At 44.1% G+C, this 7,923-nt stretch overlaps 1 protein-coding gene across 1 annotated transcript in view; it reads right to left on the reverse strand.

The window, feature by feature from the left end:
- Positions 1-3,794, reverse strand: part of PAG1 (phosphoprotein membrane anchor with glycosphingolipid microdomains 1) — a 140,906-nt gene extending 137,112 nt beyond the window's left edge. Inside the window, exon 1 of the mRNA XM_058699931.1 lies at positions 3,657-3,794. The gene's annotated coding sequence lies outside the window, so the exon portion shown is untranslated. The remainder of the gene's footprint in view (positions 1-3,656) is intronic.
- Positions 3,795-7,923: the final 4,129 nt, after the last annotated feature.

Raw genomic sequence — 7,923 nt, forward strand, 5'->3', positions numbered from 1 at the left:
TGAAGTAGAAGGTATTTCAAAGATTTCAAATCAGCAAGGGCTCTTTTTGGCACACTGTCTGTGGGATTGTGCCTAGGCATACTGAGGCCCTCTCCTGAAAGCTCATTCCCAGGAAGTTCTGAGATATAATTGACACATAAAATTATATCAGTTCCAGGCATACACCATGATGATTTGATATATGTACATATTGCAAAATGACCACAATAGGTCTACTTAGCATCTATCATGACACAAAGTTTTCTTGTGATGAGAACTTTTTTTAAAAGTGCTATTTTTTAAAGTTTATTTATTTTGAGAGAGAGGGAGAGAAAGAATCCCAAGCAGGCTCCACACTGTCAGCTTGGAGCCTGATGTGGGGGCCAATCTCACAAACTATAAGATCATGACCTGAGCTCAAATCAAGAGTCAGATGCTTAACCGACTGAGCCACCCAGGTGCCCCTGTGATGAGAACTTTTGAGATCTACTCTCTCAGCAACTTTCAAATACACATATGGTATTATTAACTGTAGTCACCATGCTGTACAGTTTTGATTTTAAAAAAGAAAGCCAACTTAGAACATCTGCCTTGAAGTACTTTCAGTGGCAGAATACGTTAGCTAAGAGGTTATAGCAGTCTGTTGCTTATGTGCCTTATATGGCAATCAGATTTTAATATTTAGAAAAGAGAATATTTACCAAGAGCTAGAGCACTATGTAGTATCTGGATGATAACCTAAGAAAGCCACACGCGTGTACACACACACACACACACACACACACACACACTCACAAAGTGGCCTCTCAATCATTTCCAACCTCTGAAGTCAGGTGAATTCAACAGGCTCTGGAGTAGACTTTTAACAAAGTACTCCTCACAAAGGACCCCCTGAAACTACTTCCAGTGACACTAGTATTAAGGCCTAGAAGAAGCATGTTTATCTGATGTAACATAAATAATTTCCATTTCTGAATATACAGTAAAATGTGCGGCAAAGTACAATCCTCTCCCTGCCTCCCCCACCTCTGCCACCCATGGTCTCTCTGCCCCATGGCTGTTCCTCAGCTGGGGATGCATTCATGCTCAGGTATGGTGCTCTTTGTGGATACATGACAGCTGCTTGTGGTGGTTTACTAGGCTAAGTGGATCCCTGTAGCCACATCTGCAGGCAGGAAACAAAACAGAGAGCACCTTCCTCCAGCATGAACTGTAACATTACACCATCCCCCCACCCCCTTGATTCTCTGAATATATGAATGAGGAAGTAAAAAGCAATGGAATCCACTTGAAAGTGGAGGAGAAAACATACTTCACCTGCTGGCACATCTACCTTGTGCTAGGCTAAGCAAGTTATTTAACAATAATTATGGTCATAATAATAGCTCCCAGTCTTGGAGAACTATGTTGTGAGTGCTGTTAAGCACTTTGCATACTTTAATGCTTAACGTGAACTTCCTCATCTGTAAACTGAAGATAATAATGCCCCTATTTTATTATTATGAGGATTGAAGGAGGAAAGATGCCTCACTTTGCAAGTTGAGGCAGCAGGGTCAAAAAGGACATGATTTGAAAGAAACAGACCCGTGGGTTAAAATCCCAACTCTGATTTGATCTCACTGAGCTTTAGTTTCCTCATCTCCCGGGCGGAGAGGAAACCAACCACCTCAGTGAGGAATTGAGGGAGACAATAAATGCAGCTGGTGTGCATCACTAGAAGGTGTTTAATAAATGTTTATACCCTCTCTCCTGTTATACGTGTGACCTGTTTCTGGCAACCTCCATCAGTAGCCATTCAATGTCCCCGGTACCCAATGATGCATTTCCTTTCAGAGCAATGATAATTTTATCAGTTTAATATGCCAACGTTACGGACTTATTCAATCCTGCTCATAAGAGGAGATAAAGACACTGAGACACAGAGTTTAGGTAACTTGCTCAGATTCAAACACATGTTCCAAAAGCCAGCAGCTCAGCTGCCTAGTGTACTCTCCTAACTATAATCCAATAGTGTCGATGGGGGTGAGTCAATTTGACATTCCATGCTTGGATGTATTCTATTCTAGACATAAGCAATGGATGCTGTCACAAACCACAACGTGATGACTAGCTTTCTAACTTTTGAAATAACATTTTTGTATTTTCCTAGAATTCTTTAAAAACCTATGATGTTTTTAAGTGAAGTGCCTAAAAGTAGCTCATCTTGTTCTATGTGTTGGAATACCATAAATAAATGCACTTCTCTTTCTAAAGATTACCTAAATAAATCTTACATGAAAACACACTCCTGAGTTTTGGTTTAAACATTTATTACAAGTCCAAATTATACATATATATACATATATGTATAAATATATACATGACTAATGACTATGACACCAAATAGTCTGAAAATTCTCCTTGTTTATAATGTTCAGTCTTAACAGTCATGGCGGTACCATGTGTATTTCAAAGTATTCCTTTTACAAATTTAATCAACTCAAGTATTAAACATCAGTGATCATAATCTATTGCTTTGCTTAAAAGGAATCGCTAGGGGACAGATGAAAAAGAAAGGTTATAGAATTCTATCCTTCAAAGTAGGACAGGGCAGCTACCTATAAATTATGCTCTTTATTTATTAAGATAATTAAGCCCATCAGTACACTTAACTTTCAGACTCAACAAATGTCTGGGACGAACAATTTCCACTTTTTCTAAAACAAAGGGGATGTGTTCAGAAAGGGTCTTCTGCAAGCTCTCTGCACAATGCATGCTATTTTAAAACATGATTTATGTGTCTAATTCCTGAAGCTGCCTTGAAAAATATACTGGGTTTTTCCTCTCATGCTACCTATTAGGAGAAGACACTCCAATTTGAAGAGTGCACTGTTTCAGACTACAGGACGCTCTATCATGTCAGCATTTTCATTAAATACTGTTCAAGCTGGACCTTAAACAAATGGAATGGAGAGCCACAGCTGCAGCCACTGCAGACACAGGTATCCCGCCGGGAGGCTTATATAAGAGGCGCAGGACAGTCAGGGTGAAACCCAAGTGTCATCATCTGAATCCTATTTCTTTGAGACTTGCCCACATTCTTCAAGTGAATGAAATCACATACCATGAACGGATTTCTCATTTTATTTGCCTTATGGCACAAAACGCTCTATTGACTTAAAGTAGCTTTTCCCCTAAAGGACTGGGCTCCAATTTAGGAAAACGCTGGCAACTTCTGCCTAGGGGAAGAGTAAAGTGGGATGCGCGGGAAGCCCGAAGGGCTGGGAAGGAATGGCTTAGCTCCCATCCCCAAAGACCTATCTCATCCAGGAATATTACAGAAGTCACTCCCCGGAGGACTTAGGATAGAGGTAACAAGACCCTACCCGCACAGCCCCCACCCCCAAACATATAGTCTAGGAGCTCGGAATGTGCAATCAGCAGCAGGCGAAATGCCCTCGGAGCACCTGTCCTCTCACAGCACATTTCCAAGTGGCACATTAATCAGAGGCTGCAGCCAGTCCGCCCTGGACTGCCTCTCCCCGCGTGCAGCGTCCGTTTCTTCGCACCCTGAACTCGCCGAGATGTAGCCCTGCTACTAACAAGAGGGGCCACCCCAAGCTTCCCACAAGAAGATATTAAAAACGCACCTCCCCTTCCCAGGCTCCCTCCAACTTCAGAAACTACAGTCAACTTACTGGGACGCAGGAGACAGGGAGCCTTCCAGGGGGACCGAGCTGCGCAGCGCGCAACCCTGCTGGCCTCTCACTGCCCGGGCGACAGCGGCGGGTGCAAAGATAGGCGCTGTCGCTCTGCACCAGCCGCCTAGCTCCGCCGTGCCCGGGGTCGGGCACTCGCCAGGGCGCACCGTCCGGCGGCGGCGGCAACGGCGACCGAGGATGCACCCGGCCGCGCGGACCCGAGAGCTGCAGATGCCACCGACCCCGAAGTGCGGCGCTCCGAGCCCCTGGTGCGTGTCGCCGGCTCCAAGGGAATGGCGACTCAACAAGGAACGCGGCAAGGGAAGAGCCGAGGCGCTGTTGCCCGCAGAACCGCAAGCCCGCTCCCAGGCAGTCGGTCACATCGCGGGTGCGCCGGCGGGGGAGCTAGCGGGCGAGCACCGCAGTCCGCACTCGCCGCCGCGCCGCGGAGAATGACAAGCGCCGAGGCGGAGCAGCCGTGCGGGGCGCGGGGCGCGAGTGCGCATGATCCCGGCCCGCTGCGGCACGTCACGGGGGAGGGAGGGGCGGGGAGGGGGCGAACTGGGCGGGGCCGGGGGGGGGCCCCCGGGGCGGACCCGGGCATAGCGCCCTGCTCCCTCGCGGGAAGGTACAGGAAGTCTCCCGCCTCGGGGTTCGTAAACCTGAAGCTGTGTGGTTGAACTTGTCTCCAGAGTCCATTGTCCCTTAAAAACCACTGTTTACTCTAAGCGGTCCTTAGGGCGCTGGGCAAGGCCAGAAAAGCCAGTTTAACTCAGGTTATAGCCTAATCATAAAGGACTGCCATTTAGGGTAAATTGGTCCTCTACCTGGCTGTGCCTTAGAATAACTTGGGAAGCTTGTAAGAGCTGTTTGCCCAGACCGCACCCCCAGAAACCAGATTAAGTACAGGAGAAATCCCTGGGCGCAGGTATCAGTAGCTTGTAAAGCTTTCCAGATGATACCGAGGTACAGCAGAGGTTTTCAAGCCTTTAATGTGTATCAGAATCTTTTTTATTCTTCTGAGGATTTTGTTAAAATGCAGGTTTCTGATTCAGTAGGCCTGGGCGCTAAGGGAAGATTCTTCATTTCTAACAAGTTCCCAGATGATGCCAGTGCTGCAGGATCAGACCATCTTCTCTTTGCCACTCAAACCGTAGTGTAGAATTTTGGAGCAGAGCTTCTGAAACGTTGGGCTGTGTGAGAATCACCAGAGTAGTTTTTGTTTTGTTGGTTTTTTTTTTTTGGGGGGGGGGCTGTTTGTTTTTTTAATGCAGTGCACATTCCCAGGCCCTATTCATGTGGTACAACGGCTGGGGCTCTGCTAATTACAGCGGTAAGGAGCACTCAGATAAGTTTGATAAGGGGGGTTGTTTGGACCAAACTTCACAATGTTGGACCAGCAACCTGGAGGTGAGCATACGCTTTTGCACTGAGAAGAGTCAAGCCAGGTCTAGAACTCAGAACATCTGACTGCAAGTTCAAGTCCAAGCCTAAATGGTGCTTTCTCTGACTAGTCCAAATCTTCTACAAGTATTATGCAATACTTTACTTAGTAGGAAATATATATAAATCATATGAAACACACAACACATTCTGTATTCTTGACACATATCGTTAAAGCGAGCTTCAAGTTGGCTGAAGAAGAAGGCTCATTAGAATGCAAGGGGTGGAATAAAAGAGTTTAGATGGCCTGTACCATTGCACATTGCAGAGGAAAGGGTATGTAAGAGGAAACAAATCTTAGGTTCACCCTAGAGTGTGGGAAGGCACCTTGGAAAAGAAGATTCAGGGATCTGGCTTGGCCTCTGGCCTCATAGCACCGTATGAAACTCAGGTGTTCAAGAGCTTATGAGTATATGGCATGTCACATGTATTACCTCATTGAAATCTCACAATGCTCTTGTAAGTTGGATAAAAAAAAAATAATAGGCCCATTTTACAGATAAAAAAGGATGCTCTGGACATTAGTGGACTCGCGCAAGCAGTGGAACTTGAACTAGACACAGATCTAAATGTTGGATGTGGCTTCTGTAATTCTAAGGAAAACAGTGATTCCAGTCTTACAAAGAAAATGGTTTCTGTGTTTATTGTTCACATCCTTTAAAGACTGTGCCTAAGTTTTGAGTTAGGAAGGGTTTCATTTTTTTTTGTAGAGAAAAAATGCATTTTGTGTCTTCACTCCAGTTTTGCAGCTCTAAAATTGTAATGCAAGCTGTTGTTCTAAGAGCATCCCAGTCCTGGGACATTGCACTTACGTAATGTAGGCTTCGCCAAGAAGTTCAAAGAGCAACACTCTTGTTTTCTGGTGACAAGTGTAATTACCATCTTCATTTTCTCCAGGCCCAAAGAAGTAAAGTGATACAGATAAAATCCAGGCAAGAGCCAGTCTCTAGCCTCTGTCCTTTTCCTCTGCTCTCCTTTCACCAAATGACATACTGAAGATTATTTTTCATTTCCATATTTTTCAAACCAAGATTTACCATCATTAAATTAGAACCCAGTGTATTTCAAAGCCACTCCTTGATACAGAACCAGAAGTGTGAGGAATAATTCTTGGGCTAGTGGTAAATGCTATAGACTATATTCCCAAGCTGCATGAAGTTGTGGAAGAAAGTATGTGATACTTATACACAGTCTCTCAATGCAGAGGTTTGCCTTGGAATCCTACCCACCTTTATCTTTGCTTTCAATGTAACTTTTCCTTAGAGCTATTCTTCTGTGTGATTAGGAAATAATAAATGAATGGCTGGTTAAAAGAGAATTCTCTGTAAATGAAGGAGCTAGTTGTGGAATTTTGTTAGTTCCGTTTTTAATAAGAAAATATTTTAAATAAATTTTAAAAATAACAGAGGTAATATACTAGTCATCTTGAGACTTTTAGAAGAAACCAGAGCTGTCATCCTATTTTTTTAGGTGTCAGAAACTCCAATAAAAATATTTTTCTGTGTAGTGTATGAATTCATTTGTATATTGATTTAAGAGATCCAGGATTTAATTATATAAAAAGTTAATTGGTATGTCCTACTGCCATTGTATTTTGAGCCACTATAATTGGTATTAAACACATGAAATGTGTAATATTGGCTTAATATTGACTGTCTTAATATTGACCATGTCTGAACTTAGAATTTGCTTCTCATTAGCTGGTAGTGGTGGCTGGCAGGAATAGCAGCTACAATTTTTCCCCCTCGGAGGTTTACATTCCTTACGGGTCAGCAAAATCTGCTCTTTGGGTGAGAATTTCTTCATTCAATGCCTTTAAAAGTCCCAACAGTGAGGATTTCAATTATATAGACACTAGCAATACCAGCAAACGTATTCTCTGCTCATTCAAGAAGCTGTACCTGGAAGAGATTTTTTTTTTTTTTTTTTTTGGGACAGAGAGAGACAGAGCATGAACGGGGGAGGGGCAGAGAGAGAGGGAGACACAGAATCGGAAACAGGCTCCAGGCTCCGAGCCATCAGCCCAGAGCCTGACGCGGGGCTCGAACTCACGGACCGGACCGCGAGATCATGACCTGGCTGAAGTCGGACGCTTAACCGACTGCGCCACCCAGGCGCCCCAGGGAAGAGATTTTTATTAAGCTCTTTTGGCTAAGAATCACAGGCTTGTCACCTAACTGAGAAGTTTGGGCACCCAAATTCTCTATATGTGTTCATTTGATATCCTCATCCATTCACTCAAAGGGATACTTTGACATGAAAATCTTCCAACCTCTGCCTACTTTGTACTTGTAGTCCAGATAAGAGAACTGTGGGGAATCCAAGGTGACTGGCGAAGCTGAGACCCAAGTGGGAACATAGGATTGGATTTCACTAGGCAAAAACTTAAGGTTGCCGTAAAAATTCATACAAGTTGTGCTTGATTTGTTGGACATGGCTTATTACAGTTAGCTTTGTTTGAACACATGCAGCTGCTAGGAACTTCACTGGAAACCATAACTGAATCCCTGGTGGAGTGTTCAGGGGGAGGAAGTGGGGATAGGAAGATTAGCATTCTGTCTTTTTCTCCTGGGAAACTTTGGAAAACTATTGGAAAGCTCAATTCCTCTTGCTCTAACTCAGGAAATTTACCAAGTGCCTGAATTTTTACTTCTAAATTGTTTGTTTTAAAGAATTTGTTTAGAACTTAGAGCAGTCAATTTGGGGTGCCTGGGTGGCCCAGTCAGTTGAGCATCTGATTCTTGTTTCAGCTCAGGTCATGATCTCACCGTCGTGAGTTCGAGCCCCACATTGGCTCCTTGTTGACACAGCAGAGCCTCTC

The sequence above is a fragment of the Neofelis nebulosa genome, chromosome 14 (assembly GCF_028018385.1).
Source record: "Neofelis nebulosa isolate mNeoNeb1 chromosome 14, mNeoNeb1.pri, whole genome shotgun sequence".
In the NCBI taxonomy this organism is placed as follows: domain Eukaryota; kingdom Metazoa; phylum Chordata; class Mammalia; order Carnivora; family Felidae; genus Neofelis; species Neofelis nebulosa.